This window comes from Ostrea edulis, chromosome 2 (assembly GCF_947568905.1).
Source record: "Ostrea edulis chromosome 2, xbOstEdul1.1, whole genome shotgun sequence".
Classification (NCBI taxonomy): domain Eukaryota; kingdom Metazoa; phylum Mollusca; class Bivalvia; order Ostreida; family Ostreidae; genus Ostrea; species Ostrea edulis.
This window is the reverse complement of record NC_079165.1, coordinates 95656441-95671687: the sequence shown is the minus strand read 5'-3', so window position 1 is coordinate 95671687 and position 15247 is coordinate 95656441. Positions and strand designations below refer to the sequence as shown.

The 15247-nt window shown below is 36.2% G+C and overlaps 1 long non-coding RNA gene across 2 annotated transcripts in view; it reads left to right on the top strand.

The window, feature by feature from the left end:
• The window catches only part of LOC130051998 (uncharacterized), an 89453-nt gene extending 74474 nt beyond the window's left edge, over positions 1-14979 (top strand). For both annotated transcript variants that reach the window (XR_008800302.1, XR_008800301.1), the window contains one exon: positions 14064-14979. This is a non-coding gene — a long non-coding RNA (uncharacterized LOC130051998). The remainder of the gene's footprint in view (positions 1-14063) is intronic.
• Positions 14980-15247: the final 268 nt, after the last annotated feature.

Sequence of the window (15247 nt, the reverse complement as noted above, 5' to 3'; positions counted from 1 at the left end):
ACAACTGGCGCGGTTGATTATATGCATATAATCCGCCTTAAATAGTAATCTCGCATTTCAAGGCTCTGTATTGTATTTATGTAGGAATCACAGTGATCAAGCATATATTTCTAGACTTTAACTTGTTTCATAAAACATATTCCTTTATTGTTCAAATTTGACATTGAAATGAAATCGGTTACCTAAAACCTGGTTGTCTAAAATCGGTAATCTAAAACCTGACTGTCTGAAATCGGTTATCTAAATCATGGCTGTCTGAAATCGGTTATCTAAAACCTGGCTGTCTGAAATCGGTTATCTAAAACCTGGCTGTCTGAAATTGGTTATCTAAAACCTGGCTGTCTGAAATTGGTTATCTAAAACCTGGCTGTCTGAAATCGGTTATATAAATCATGGCTGTCTGAAATCGGTTATTTAAACATGGCTGTCTGAAAACCTGGCTGTCTGGAATCGGTTATTTAAAACCTGGCTGTCTGAAATCGGTTATTTAAAACCTGGCTATCTAAAACCTGACTGTCTGGAATCGGTTATTTAAAACCTGGCTGTCTGGAATCGGTTATTTAAAACCTGGCTGTCTGAAATCGGTTATTTAAAACCTGGCTGTCTAAAACCTGACTGTCTGGAATCGGTTATTTAAAACCTGGCTATCTAAAACCTGACTGTCTGGAATCGGTTATTTAAAACCTGGCTGTCTGGAATCGGTTATTTAAAACCTGGCTGTCTGAAATCGGTTATTTAAAACCTGGCTATCTAAAACCTCGCTGTCTGGAATCGGTTATTTAAAACCTGGCTGTCTGAAATCGGTTATTTAAAACCTGACTGTCTGAAATCGGTTATTTAAAACCTGACTGTCTGGAATCGGTTATTTAAAACCTGACTGTCTGAAATCGGTTATTTAAAACCTGGCTGTCTGAAATCAGTTATTTAAACATGGCTATCTAAAACCTGGCTGTCTGAAATCGGTTATTTAAACATGGCTATCTAAAACCTGGCTGTCTGAAATCGGTTATTTAAAACCTGGCTGTCTAAAACCTGACTGTCTGGAATCGGTTATTTAAAACCTGGCTGTCTGGAATCGGTTATTTAAAACCTGACTGTCTGGAATCGGTTATTTAAAACCTGACTGTCTGAAATCGGTTATTTAAAACCTGACTGTCTGGAATCGGTTATCTAAAACCTGACTGTCTGAAATCGGTTATTTAAAACCTGGCTATCTAAAACCTGACTGTCTGGAATCGGTTATTTAAAACCTGACTGTCTGAAATCGGTTATTTAAAACCTGACTGTCTGGAATCGGTTATCTAAAACCTGACTGTCTGGAATCGGTTATTTAAAACCTGACTGTCTGGAATCGGTTATCTAAAACCTGGCTGTCTGAAATCGGTTATTTAAAACCTGACTGTCTGGCTGGAAACAATCGCCTCCTAGTTGTTGTGATTTTGATAGTGACAACTTTGGATGTTTTATCCAACTACATTTTATATCAGTTTTACTTGATATCTGAAAATGTCCAATATAATATCACTAATGGCAATAGTACGAAAACCCACTGAGCTCATTTTCGTAGCTAAAAAATAATCAAAGTTGAATGTCAGCTTGGGCATTCGTGTCATACTAACATATCTAATCTCGTATTTGTTTTAATTTGCTGTTATAGTTTTTCGTAGTGAGAGCAATCAGTACAACTAGGAAAAGAGTTTGCCATATAATCATCTATTTTCCTGTCATCCTCTTAATTGATTGGTGTAATTAATGCCGCAGGGAGGATTGTCGTTGATGCCGGTGGATTATACTTGGGATATTCTGCGTCCTTAGGAATCATCTTGATTACTTCAAACAAAGCAGCGATTTTAATCTGAACTTTGGGAACTATTAGTACACGTTACAATTAGGTTTTAAAATTCTTCGGCAACCAATTAATCTGAAACTGCAAACCAATGATGGAACACTGGAGTTCATATTCATAATTCCTTGGCTATTATTTTTGGTCGTCCAATAAAAACTCGCGTCTCTTTTGACTACGTCTTACACTCTAGTTCTGAAAAAAGATAGTACACCAGTTTCCAACTTCAGCGTAAATATTGGGAAATCTCAAACTGATAGGATTGGTTATCATTTTTGGTCGTCCAATAAAAACTCGCGTCTCTAATAAGTTTCGTCTACGTCTTGCACTCTAGTTGTAAAAAAAAAAAAAAAGGTCAATCAGGTACAAACTTTAACCATTTTCTTAAAGAACTGTAAAAGAAACCATTATGAATTTGTATTTGTTATACACAAATTACATTATTATGTGTCTCTGTAACTGCAGAAGACTGCTATTATATATTGCATGGGAATTTCTAAAAACGTTGTAATAGGAGGTGAAAATAACGAGCAGCGATCAATCTCATAATTCCAATAAGGAATACAAAATCAAGAGTTAGACAAACACGGACCCCTGGATATACCAGAGGTGGGATCAGGAGCCTAGTAGTAAGCATCCGTTGTCGATCGGTCACACCCGCCGTGAGCACTGATCAGGTAAACGGAGTAATCCGTAGTTAAAATTAATCTGTAACGGTTGGCATGAAGCACGTCAGACAACATGCGACCCACTGACAGATTGTATTGGCAAACTAGATCGTTATAACGACCATAGAATTTGTGAAATGTTGACTTCAAACGTGACTGTTGAAATCCCTGTAACATCAATTTGTTGAGAAGACTGTCAAATTTGAACTTGGACACACTCATTTTGACGTTTTGTTAATAAAATGTATCTAATTCAAAAATTCAATTCATCTAAGTATCACTGATTCACATTTAATAATCGTTATTCATGTCTATACATGTATGTCTAGGTATCACTGATTCACGTTTAATAATCGTTATTGAATTTCATGTTTATACATGTATGTCTAGGTATCACTGATTCACGTTTAATAATCGTTATTCATGTCTATACATGTATGTCTAGGTATCACTGATTCACGTTTAATAATCGTTATTCATGTCTATACATGTATGTCTAGGTATCACTGATTCACGTTTAATAATCGTTATTCATGTCTATACATGTATGTCTGGGTATCACTGATTCACGTTTAATAATTGTTATTCATGTCTATACATGTATGTCTAGGTATCACTGATTCACATTTAATAATCGTTATTCATGTCTATACATGTATGTCTAGGTATCACTGATTCACATTTAATAATCGTTATTCATGTCTATACATGTATGTCTAGGTATCACTGATTCACATTTAATAATCGTTATTCATGTCTATACATGTATGTCTAGGTATCACTGATTCACGTTTAATAATCGTTATTCATGTCTATACATGTATGTCTAAGTATCACGGATTTACACTTAGAATCACTTATATGTACATATGGATATTCGTTACAGATTTCTCGATTTCATGCCGTACTGATGGTCGACGTAAGGAGATATTACAAACTTATGGTTTCTTAACGAATACACATAAATGCAGAACTTTATTGGGAATGTCTGAAAGGTGACCTTTCAGGCCTTTTAAACGTCTTTTGCGAGGCTATAGAAAAGGATTCACCCCGCACGCTTATAGATAAAAGCATCAAATCGGGGAAAGGATTTGTAAGGCTATATGAATAGGAATAAGTTTTGCCAAATATCACTGTTTCAGCATATATATCATGTCATATACTGCTTGTAAAGTATTTCGTAAGTTGGTTTATCACAACTATTGTATTTTATCAATTTTTCATTTGGAAAAAGGAAGAGCAATTCTGAAAGTCCTTGTGTGCAAGATCTTGAAAAAAAAACTTCATTTCTTAATTTCATTTTTATAAAACTTTTCGCAATGCCACAGTGCATAGATTTATAGCTTCTTATGAGTATTCAAGGTTAATTGTAAAAGATCAAGGTCACTTTGCACGCGTGCTTCAATGTCTGTAACTGTTGAATGAGTCGATATTAATAGCATAGGTAGATAATATGTATATCTATTGAATGGTGTAATAAAAATTCCTAATTTCTACGGCATTGTGTGTGCACCGTATTTTAAAAGTTTAATTTTTCAAGAGCCATAATGTTTTTGTTTTAAATCAAATTCTTCCGATGTTGAGGTTTCAGATGTGTCTTGGTACTCCTTACAAATTGCGGTGGTCAATATTACTGCTCAGCACGTGCATGCATGTGTGCTGAATTCTTATTGGACGATTTTAGAATCGCCGTAACTTTTTTATATTTGATGCAAACATTGTGACATTCATACTGTAGACCTGCTGCATGACATTAACAAAAGTGCGGAGTCATACTCACGTGCGTGTGTATGCACGTGCATTGCTTTCTTTTAGTTTTTGGAGGTGTTTTTTTTTTTTTGGTGTTAAAATGGCCATACCTTCCTAATTAAAGGCTAAATTGGAATGATATTTTTGCTGTAGATTTACAACATGAATGGTGAGAACCATAGATGCTAAATCAAATTTGCATGGGCGAGAATGCTCGTGTATGGCAATTTTTTATTTCTTTAATCGGGTATTGATCAATAATATTTTGATATTTCAATGAAATGTTTTGAAATTTATGTGGCAGATAATTTCTTGGACCGTTTACTTAGTAGCATAAAAATCACGTACACACACGCGCAAGCACATGCGTTCGATTTGGATTGGTTAATATTTCGATAACCGGTAAATCTCTTATGAAAAAATAATATGATATTGACATCATAGGTACATACTACAAAAACTTAGAAAATGATATGATTGGTTGTGCAGAAGTTCAATGACACCACTTTTTAAATGGAGGGCGTTTGGAGAACATGCGTAACGGTCCCCGTTACCATTGGAACTAGTTTTGTTTGCATAATAATGCGAAGAAAAAAGAACCATTTTAACTATAAAGGATGTGAAAAGAACATTTGGGAGCAAATAAACAAAACTGGAATGCATGTATATGGATGCTTTTTTTTAATCAGTTGTGAAGAGAATTTAATTACATTAATTTAGTTTTTATAAGGACATGGAAGGGCAAAGATGGATCATATAATGAATTATCAAGATACTAAATAATTACAAAGGAATGTCCAAGGGAGATTACTGTGCGTGTACCAATTACAGTGGGATTAAAATTGTAGCGGATTCGGCGGTGAACTCTGATTTATTGTAGCTTTAAATTTAGAATTCTCTCCTCATCCATTATCATACACAGAACAATCGCTAAATCAAGATTACGCAAAATAGTGGATCAGCTCCGACTGCGCCAAATTTTAAATACGCTAAAATAAGTGCACACAAAGTGCTTTGTATTGTTTACAATTTTTTAACTGGAGCAAGCCCCCGTGGTCTTGTGGGTAAGAGTTAAGCCCCCGTGGTCTTGTGGGTAAGAGTTAAGCCGCCGTGGTCTTGTGGGTAAGAGTTAAGCCAGCCCCTGTGGTCTTGTGGGTAAGAGTTAAGTCAGCCCCCGTGGTCTTGTGGGTAAGAGTTAAGACCCCGTGGTCTTGTGGGTAAGAGTTAAGCCCCTTTTGTCTTGTGGGTAAGAGTTAAGCCCCCGTGGTCTTGTGGGTAAGAGTTAAGCCAGCCCCTGTGGTCTTGTGGGTAAGAGTTAAGCCAGCCCCTGTGGTCTTGTGGGTAAGAGTTAAGCCAGCCCCTGTGGTATTGTGGGTAAGAGTTAAGCCAACCCCCGTGGTATTGTGGGTAAGAGTTAAGCCAGCCCCCGTGGTCTTATGGGTAAGAGTTAAACCCCCGTGGTCTTGTGGGTAAGAGTTAAGCCCCCGTGGTCTTCTGGGTAAGAGTTAAGCCCCAGTGGTCTTCTGGGTAAGAGTTAAGCCCCCGTGATCTTGTGGGTAAGAGTTAAGCCCCCGTGGTCTTGTGAGTAATATTTAAGCCTCTGTGGTCTTGTGGCTAAGATTTAAACCCCTCCTCTTTTCCGATTTCAACACGCAGGAATGATACGTGTAGATTTCTGGAGAAAGGTGAAGGTCACTGGCAGAGAAATTCCAAAATTTGTTAATTGCAAAAAAAGACGCATTTCATAATCAATTTATTTTATCAAACTTTCATGACGAAATTTTTTTTTAAAGATCTGAATCCCTTTTGCTTTAGTGAGTCTTTTCTCTTAGCGGATTAATTATTGTGTGTAGTTTACATTCACTTTCAAATGCAGTAGCAGGGACGCTACCGTACATCGTGTATATATATATATATGTTCCTTATTTTTATCTAATTAAGAAAATATCTTATTATTTTTTAAGCATAAAAAGATTAGACAACACGCATATTATATATGAGTCATTGGTTCCTTATGATTTTCAAGGATATACTAGTATATGAAAGGAATAACAATTCCAAAATATCTCACCATAGCATCATAGGTATACTACAGTATATCTTACTACATATTACATACCCTTCTTATACTACAGTGATACCATAGTAAAACAGTATTATAATATTTATCTGTTACATTGGCGGATCCAGAGAGAATCGCTGGGAATTGTATTCTCTTTGTCTTGCAGAGAAAGATAGAAAGGAAATGCATGTACTATCGACTTCAGAAGTATTTACTTGATATCCTCGTTGAAGACATATGTTAGTACGATGTTCTTATCACGTATGTTCGATGAACGAGTTTCCTTTTTATCATATTCATAAGACTACAAATCTTAATTTTAATTTGGACTTAACTTTTAAAGTACGAAAAATAAAGTCTTTACTGCTGCGGGAAATGATAGGTCACAGCTACATGTAATTGACTGAAAAGGTGTATAAAGGTCATTCGTCAAGGTTAAATATACAATTATTCACTATTGACCGGAGTATAATTTACAGTCCTCTGGCTATGTTGGGAATAGCTTTTTTATCTTCCCTCCACAGAATCTCGGGAAATCATAGGGAAATAGTTCTTACCTTGGGTTTGTTAAAAAAGGTAACCCCCACAAAACCAGTGGATAAGAGTTTATTTTACTGATCTCTTTTAGAATTAACTTTAATTATGATATTAACAATAAGACTGCTATGTAAATGATCTGAGTAACACGACACTTTTCCAACATTTCATACTTTGCGCAGATGACTGGGAACTCGTCTAGAATCTGATTAAAAGGGGCTATCAAATCTGGATAAGCCTGGTCATTTTGTGCTGGTTTTTCTCAAAGTACTTGGGTGTTCTCTTTCACTTAATTGGATCGGGTTTGGAGTTCATAATTTTGCCCCTCAACTGCGCATGTCAGCTAATTTTTATTTTTATTTAGTCATTTGTCGAAAACAGACATTCTTTTATATACATGTATATATATATATATATATATATATATATATATATATATATATATATATATATAAAGCACTAAATAATCACAACTAGGTACTGAAAATTTTCGCCCCAGCCCGGGGTCGAACCAGCGACGTATATATATATATATATATATATATATATATATATATATATATATACAACCAATCAAAGTGCAACACATCGCATTTTGGCGCTAAAATATGTGTGCCGTGGTAATATTCAGGGGGATACTTTACAGTTATTGACTGGTATCTCGGGCAACAAGAGGGTTTTTTTTTTTACCCGAGAATGGATCTGTTGCTCAAACCCTATTGTCTATGAATACACTCTGCAACTGTTTTATAAAACACCTTCATTTCTAAGGACTGTTTTACAATTACCGATCACGGTAACGTAGAAGTTTTGCGCTCACTTTACAACCGAGAGGTCTCGAGTTTGAATTTCGATCGCAGCACCGCGTTAAACTTCGGACGTTTCACAGAAGTAGTGATTGTTTACGCCGAGCAAGTGAAAGTTACAGGTCTTTCAGTTATGACCATAAGCACGTGTGACGACAGACGATAAAACGATAAAGAAACCTCACTCCTATGGTATTGAGCGCCATGTATAGGTCATTTTGGTACTTGGCCTTAAACCTGGTAATGACTGTACGAGTGAAAAATTCTCAAATGGGACGTAAAACAAAAACAAATGCATACTTAAGTTTTATTTTCATTCTCTAACTACATAAGCTTTTATTTTCATTCTCTATATAGCGAATACTAGCATTCATTGAATGCCCAGGAGTTCCTATGCTCTTTGTATGATCGTTTGACACATGAAACCCTGTCAATGCGTTGAGCTGTCCCAGTAGACACACATCTATAAGGAACGACAAAGACCGAAATCCTTTCTTTTGCTTTCATGTAATACCTCTACGTAATTAATATGGGGTTATTGATGGGTGACGGAAAGGGTAAAAATAAAAGACGTTAATGTAAATTCTACCACGGTTATTGCAAAGATCAAAGGAATGCCGTGGTCATTATTCTACAATATACCTTCATACGCATTAACTGATTATGAGAAAATTGATACATATTTCGCTTGCACTTCCGAGTTTTGCTAATGCAACAATAAAGTCGATGATCGATAATTCAATTTTACAATCATAAAAATCGATCAATATATGTCGTAAAGGAAATCCATAAATGATTGAAAAACAATTGTCATTCAGTATAAACCAACCGTCTGCGATACACATCTAAACATGGCGATGCACAAACAACTGTATTCAAAGCAATTGACAATCCATTAAGACCAAATTGATATAATCCGTTAATACCAAACTAAATACTTGAAATATTTTTAAGATAGATAACAACTCAACTCTATGATAAACGGGATGATTTCAGCTTCTCCACCGTCAACTTCCCATATTTATGTTGCAATATTCCATTATCACCTGCATATGGTGTTTATATCTCTCAACTGATTCTACACCCAAGAGCTTGTTCACTGACAAACATGTTGATGGTGCAGGTATTTCAACAGTCTCGTTTAAAGTCAGCATTTTGCAAATTCTATAGTCGCGTTATAACAATATACTTTGTCAATACAACTATCATTCGGTTAAATGCTGTCTGACTTGTTTCATACCGACTGTTAGGCCGTTCTTGACCCACTGATTTTGACTACGGATAACTCCCGTTTGCCTTATCAAGATATAGGGTGCATGGCGGGTGTGACCGGTCGACATGGGATGCTTACTCCTCCTAGGCACCTGGCCTCACCTCTGGTATTTTCAGGGTTCCGCGTTTGCCCAACTCTCTATTTTGCATTACTTATAGGAGTTATGAGATTTATCACTATTCATTATCTTCACCTTTCATTTAGAATACGCCTACCATCTCACCTTTTTTGTCAGCAAAAAACATAATGTAGGCCATTTCGGAAACTGCCATGTCTTCACAGTGACCTAATTCGTAGCTATATGTAGGAAAACGATCAGATGTATATTTATGTCCGTGGTAGAATAGAAATTAAGTTCTTGTTTTCATGTATGCTGCAGGATAACATCTTTTGTCTCGAAGAGAGACGTTCAGCAAGATACAGATACAATCTCCAAATGTTGTTTGCAATTTAAAAGCCTCGGCTTTTATATTTCAAAGCAACATTTCTCGACCTTGGAAGTTATTCTGCAACATGCGATCACTATTTCTTAAATGAGCAACTACTGATGTTCATTAACATACTGATGTACATTACAGACTAGCAAAAAACAAAATCAACAGACACAATTGCAAAATCAACTCCGTTGCCTAACGAACAATCATATCTTGGAATTATGGTCAATTAAGTGGCTTCTGAAATTGAATCCATCTAAAACAAAAGTGGTTTTTTTTTTTTTTTTTTTTTTTTTTTTTTTTTTTTTTTTTTTTTACAAAGAAAGACATTTCTGTTACACCCAAATTATTTTTAAAGACAATCGAGTACGTTCCAGTCCATCGCCATTTAGGCGTGTTACTGTCACAAAACCTCAGATGGTCTGAGTATATTTGATAGTGAGCAGTTCTTACACAAAACTGGCCTTTTGAAAATATTAAAGTTTCAAATAGTTAGGGTAGATCTTTCTAAATTGTACATTTCATTTAATAGACCTACACTTGAATACGCTTCTATTGTTTGGGATGGGTGCTCTATACAAAAAAAAGTACAACTATCTGCAGCTAGAGTTGTTACTGGTTCTCCTAAGAATCACTGTACTTCGAAACTGGCTGGGAAACTTTTGAAAACAAGGCATTATGTTGCAAAAATGACTACGACGTTCAAAATCAACATTGGAAATGTTCCTGGATATTTACGCGACATCGTCCCCAAAAAGCATGAAAATGTCAGAACAAACCCTTAATATAGCGCAGCAGAATTCACTAACAAAAGACATTTAAACAATTAATAAAGATTTATTTACAATTAGTATTTGTTAGAAAAATTGTAACGATAGCAAAATACTAACTTACAGTAACAAAAATAGTAAGTCCAAAATCATAGTTCCCGGCATAATTAAATCCAAAAGCATATGAAAGTATCTAACCAACTTTTTTTTATCTGAAGAGTTTCAAGGGGTCTCCGTGGCCAAGTGGTTAGAGCATCGCGCTCAAAATCACACTGGCTCTCACCTCTGTTGGCGCAGTTTCGAATCCCGCTCGCGCCGGTAAGTGAGAAAGTTTCCCAGTTTACTTTCGGAAGGTCGGTGGTCTCTTCCCAGGTACATTGTATCTGGCTTCTCACTCCATCAATAAAAACTGGGCGCCACGAGATAACTGAAAAATTGTTGAATGTGGCGGAAAACATCAATCAATCAATCAACCATAAGAGTTTCAGGGTATATATAATAGGAATGAATTTTCTAGTACAATCTTGAAAGATGATGCAACCATTACATAACCTTTCTACTAAAAATAGCTTGGGGCGCTAGAACAATCTAGGTCACAGGTGTCAATTTTGAATTCAAGGAAATAAACATGAGACTCTGGAACAATCTAAGTCTCCTTAGTGCAAATAGTAAATACACCCCCCCCCCCTTAAAAAAGTTTGATTGACAATGAAAACTCAAATATACAATGTAAATCAATCAAAACCACAACAACATATCAAAGACACTCTTGATAAGACATCTGCGATAGCATTGTCTTTGCCTTTCATATGTTTGATATCAATATCATACTCTTGCATTGATAAACTCCATCTTTAATTCTTGTTTGACATTTTATGGTGTGGCCGATCAACAGGAGATGCTTACTCCTCCTAGGCACCTGATCCCACCTCTGGTGTGTCCAGGGGTCCGTGTTTGCCCAACTATCTATTTGTATTGCTTATAGCAGTTATGAGATTGATCACTGTTCGTTATCTTCACCTTGCATGCAAAAAGGTTAGAGGGTTGTGATCTGTAAAATTAAGAATTGGATGTAGAGTAACATTCAAATAAACATCACAATGTTGTAAAGCTAACAACAAAGCAAGACACTCTTTTCAATGGTTTAATAATTCTGTTGACATTTTTAAAGTTTCTTGGGAAAATATGAAACAACACTATCTAAGCAGCACTCATTCCTACATCACTAGCAACTACAGTAAGCTTGCATTGCTTAGAAAAATCAGAAGCTGAATTTTTGTCTGTACGCTTCGGGTACTAATTCATAAGCTTTTAAAATCGCGGCATGTCATAACCTGAACTCTCAGCTATGGCCATCGCCGAGTAAACATCTTCCTCTTTACCAATTAAAACACTTTGTAATATAGTGGATCATACCTGCCGTAGCCATTTCAAATTTTCTGCAACTTTTTCAAAATGAAAATTTAAATTTTTAAGTGAGATGTGTATCAAATTTCTCATAATTAAGATCAAATTACGTATGAAGGTATGTCGCGGAATAATGACCTTTAGTATTTGAAACAACCATTTTAAGAGGCGAGTTTTTAATGAATGCCGGGTTTCCTTGGTGGCGAGTTGTCCTGATTCCTACGTATACATTTAAGGATGACTTGTATTAAGACTCATGCAACATTTATTCCTATAATGTCTATTTTTCTTTGCACGCCATCTAGTGTTAATTCTGCTAATGAGCATTGGTTTTACATCGGTGATCGTTCGCTTTATAACGGAAGCTGTTGATTTTGCAATTGAGTATGTTTTAAGCTAGTCTGTTATGTGTTTCAGTATGTTTTTGGAAATCACACTGTAGTTGGTCGTTTTGTATTAACGTCTTTTTACCCTTTCCACCGCCCATAGATATTGAACTATTAACGGAGTTGGATTTGGAAAATTCGGGAACTTATGAGCGAATTTAACACCGACTGGATACCATTATTCAACAATATTTCAGTTGTTTTATGGGGATGATTTATTCATTTTCTCATCAACTTAACGAACCAGTCAAGTAAGACACATAATATGTTTAAATTCTCAGAAAGGGATCTAGAAAAGGTCCAGAATTTGTTTGAAGAACTGTAATAAAACTTCTTTTGATAAGAAAATTGTACGTTTCAATATGTTTATTTCCATATTACGTTACGTTGCCTGTTTTATTGTTTAAACCTATCAAACTTAAATGGGTACTAGAAATGGTGTATATGTTGCTTAAATCATCCGTAAAAAGTTATAATTTTGCTTTTTCAAAACATACAGCAAATCATTTTGCCTCCTGTTTAACAAGGTGTGCGAAATGGATTAATTTGATGTATAACAATCATAACAATTTAGAAATATATTTATGTTATCGTTTGCAAAGATGAAAGGCGAAGATAATGAACAGTAATCAATCTCATAACCCCTATAAGCAATACAAAAAAGAGAGTTGGGTAAACACGGACCCCTGGATATACCAGAGGTGGGATCAGGTGCCTAGGAGGAGTAAGCATCCCCTGTCGACCGGTCACACCCGCCGTGAGCCCTATATCTTGATCAGGTAAACGGAATATCCGTTGTCAAAATCCGTGTGCCAAGAACAGACTAACAATCGGCATGAAACACGTCAGACAGCATTTGACCCAATGATAGGTTGTATTGGCAAACTAGATCTTTATAACGACCATAGAATTTGCGAAATGCTTATTTTAAACAAAGCTGTTGAAACCCCTGCACCATCAACTTGTGTGTCAGTAGATTGCTTCGATTTCAAAACTGACCATACGCAGAACAAGTTCTTGCGTATCAATCAGTTGAGATATGTAAACACCAAATGCAGGTGATAATGGAATATTGCTACATAATTATGGGAAGTTGACGATGGAGAAGTTGAAATCAAGTTGCAAAAGGCAACAGTCCAAACACTAATGTTCCAGTACAACCTAACAACAGCCATTACACTCTACGCAACATCCAATTATACCTCCAGAATGTTCGAGTTGGTTTTTTTATTCATCCTTTTTACTAGTTTCACTATCATTCACATAAAGTATCATTAATTCCTTATAGGGAATAACCTACATCTAGGAAGATTGTTTTGTATGAAGTGATGGCGGAGCATTATATCGATGATTGTGGTGGGTCTGGGGGATTTTTGGGACATTTCTGGCCAATATTATCGCCCATCCGTCAATCAAGACGGAGAGCAGGTTTTGTTCATTGACGGAAGTATAAACCTTCAGGTGTTGTTCATTGGGGGAGAGCTTAACCCCAATGTAGTGTACCATTAGGGTTCACAAGTGTCTATCAGACTTGGGAGCCCTTCCACTTCTTTTAAAAGGAGGCGCCCAGTTCTTATTGGTGGAAGAGAGAACCTAGATACAATGTATCTGGGAAGAGACCACCGACCTTCCGCAAGTAAACTGGAAACTTTCTCACTTAACGGCGCGAGCATGGTTCGAACCCGCGTCGACCAGAGGTGAGAGGCCTTGTGATTTTGAGCGCGATGCTCCAACCACTCGACCACGGAGGTACAATTTCATTTCATAGTATCAACAGTTCCAATATTTTGACTTTCGATATCCTTACCAATTGAAATGATAACTATTCCCTCATGAAAGTGTTCAATATGCGTATGAATCTTGATAATTATAGTATGACTATTTGAATGGCTGTGAATATTTCGATAGAAATGAAAAGAAAAATAAATTTCATTTTAGAAAATACATGAAGGTATGAAGCGCGAGCGCTCCTCGTGGAGTATGCTAGCGTAAAGCGTCGCAGCTCATGCCCTATTGTATTATCAAAATTGAAATTTATGTCTTTTAAGTAAATACAAACGTAGGAGTTGTATTCCTGTTTGTATAGCTATTTGTAGTTTAATTAGAAAGTTATGTTCTTGACTTCCAGACATCCAGATTTGGACAGAAAGTCCGGTTCAACACCTCCGTTGGAAACTGAGCTCCCATCTGGATTCAAACAACAATTAACCAATCGTAATCCTCCAATGTAGCGAAGATCTTGTCGAGTTGAGATAAAGCTAGATGAAGCTGTAAGGACGGACGCATTCCTAAATACCTGTATTACCTAAAGAATATTTCTTTTGAAAATCCGAGCATCATACAAATTAGGAATTGTGTTTATCATGAAAAGTGAAGATAACGAACAGTGATCAATCTCATAACCCCTACAAACAATACGAAATAGAGAGTTGGCCAAACACGGACCCCTGGATACATGTATACCAGAGGTGAGATCAGGTGCCCAGAAGTAAGCATCCCCTGTCGACCAGTTACACCCACCGTGAGCCCTATATCTTGACCAGGTAAACAGAGTTGTGAGTAGTCAAAATTAGTTTGCTAAGAACGGACTAACAATCGGTATGAAACAAGTCAGACAGCATATTACCCAATGATAGGTTGTATTGGCAAACTAGATTGTTATAACAACCATAGAATTTGTGAATTACTGATTTTAAAACGAGACTGTTGAAACCTCTGCACCATCAACTTATTTGTCAGTAGCCTGCTTCGATTTAAAAACTGATCATACGCAGAACAAGCTCTTGCGTATCGAATCAGATATATAAACACCATATGCAGTACGCAAGTTCCGATATATCAGCTCTTCTGTGACGGAGGTACATTCCGTATTCTGTTGAACGTTTGGGGGGGGGGTACAAGATGTATACATATATTATAGACTATCTATGTAAATAATATAGTTATGACAGCGTAAATTGTGTTTATATCAGCTGTTGGTATACATTAAACATATGAGGAATAATATTTGTTTGAATTAGGCCATTAAATTAGATATTGATGTATTTTTTATTTCTTCTTCTGCACGAGTGATACTTTAATCAAAGAAAGATAGTGATAATCGATTTTTGTTTGAACTATTTTATCAAATAATCACAAACTTACTAAAATTGTGTGCCCCAGCAGTTTGGGTTATTGCATGATGTCTGATAATCATCTTTTAGGCAATATGTGAAGGCAACGATAAGCATTTGTACCCACCGCATGTGGACAAAAGTATATTTTCGTCTCACTGTACGTAAGAGTTTAACAAAGGGAAAGAACTATTGGGCA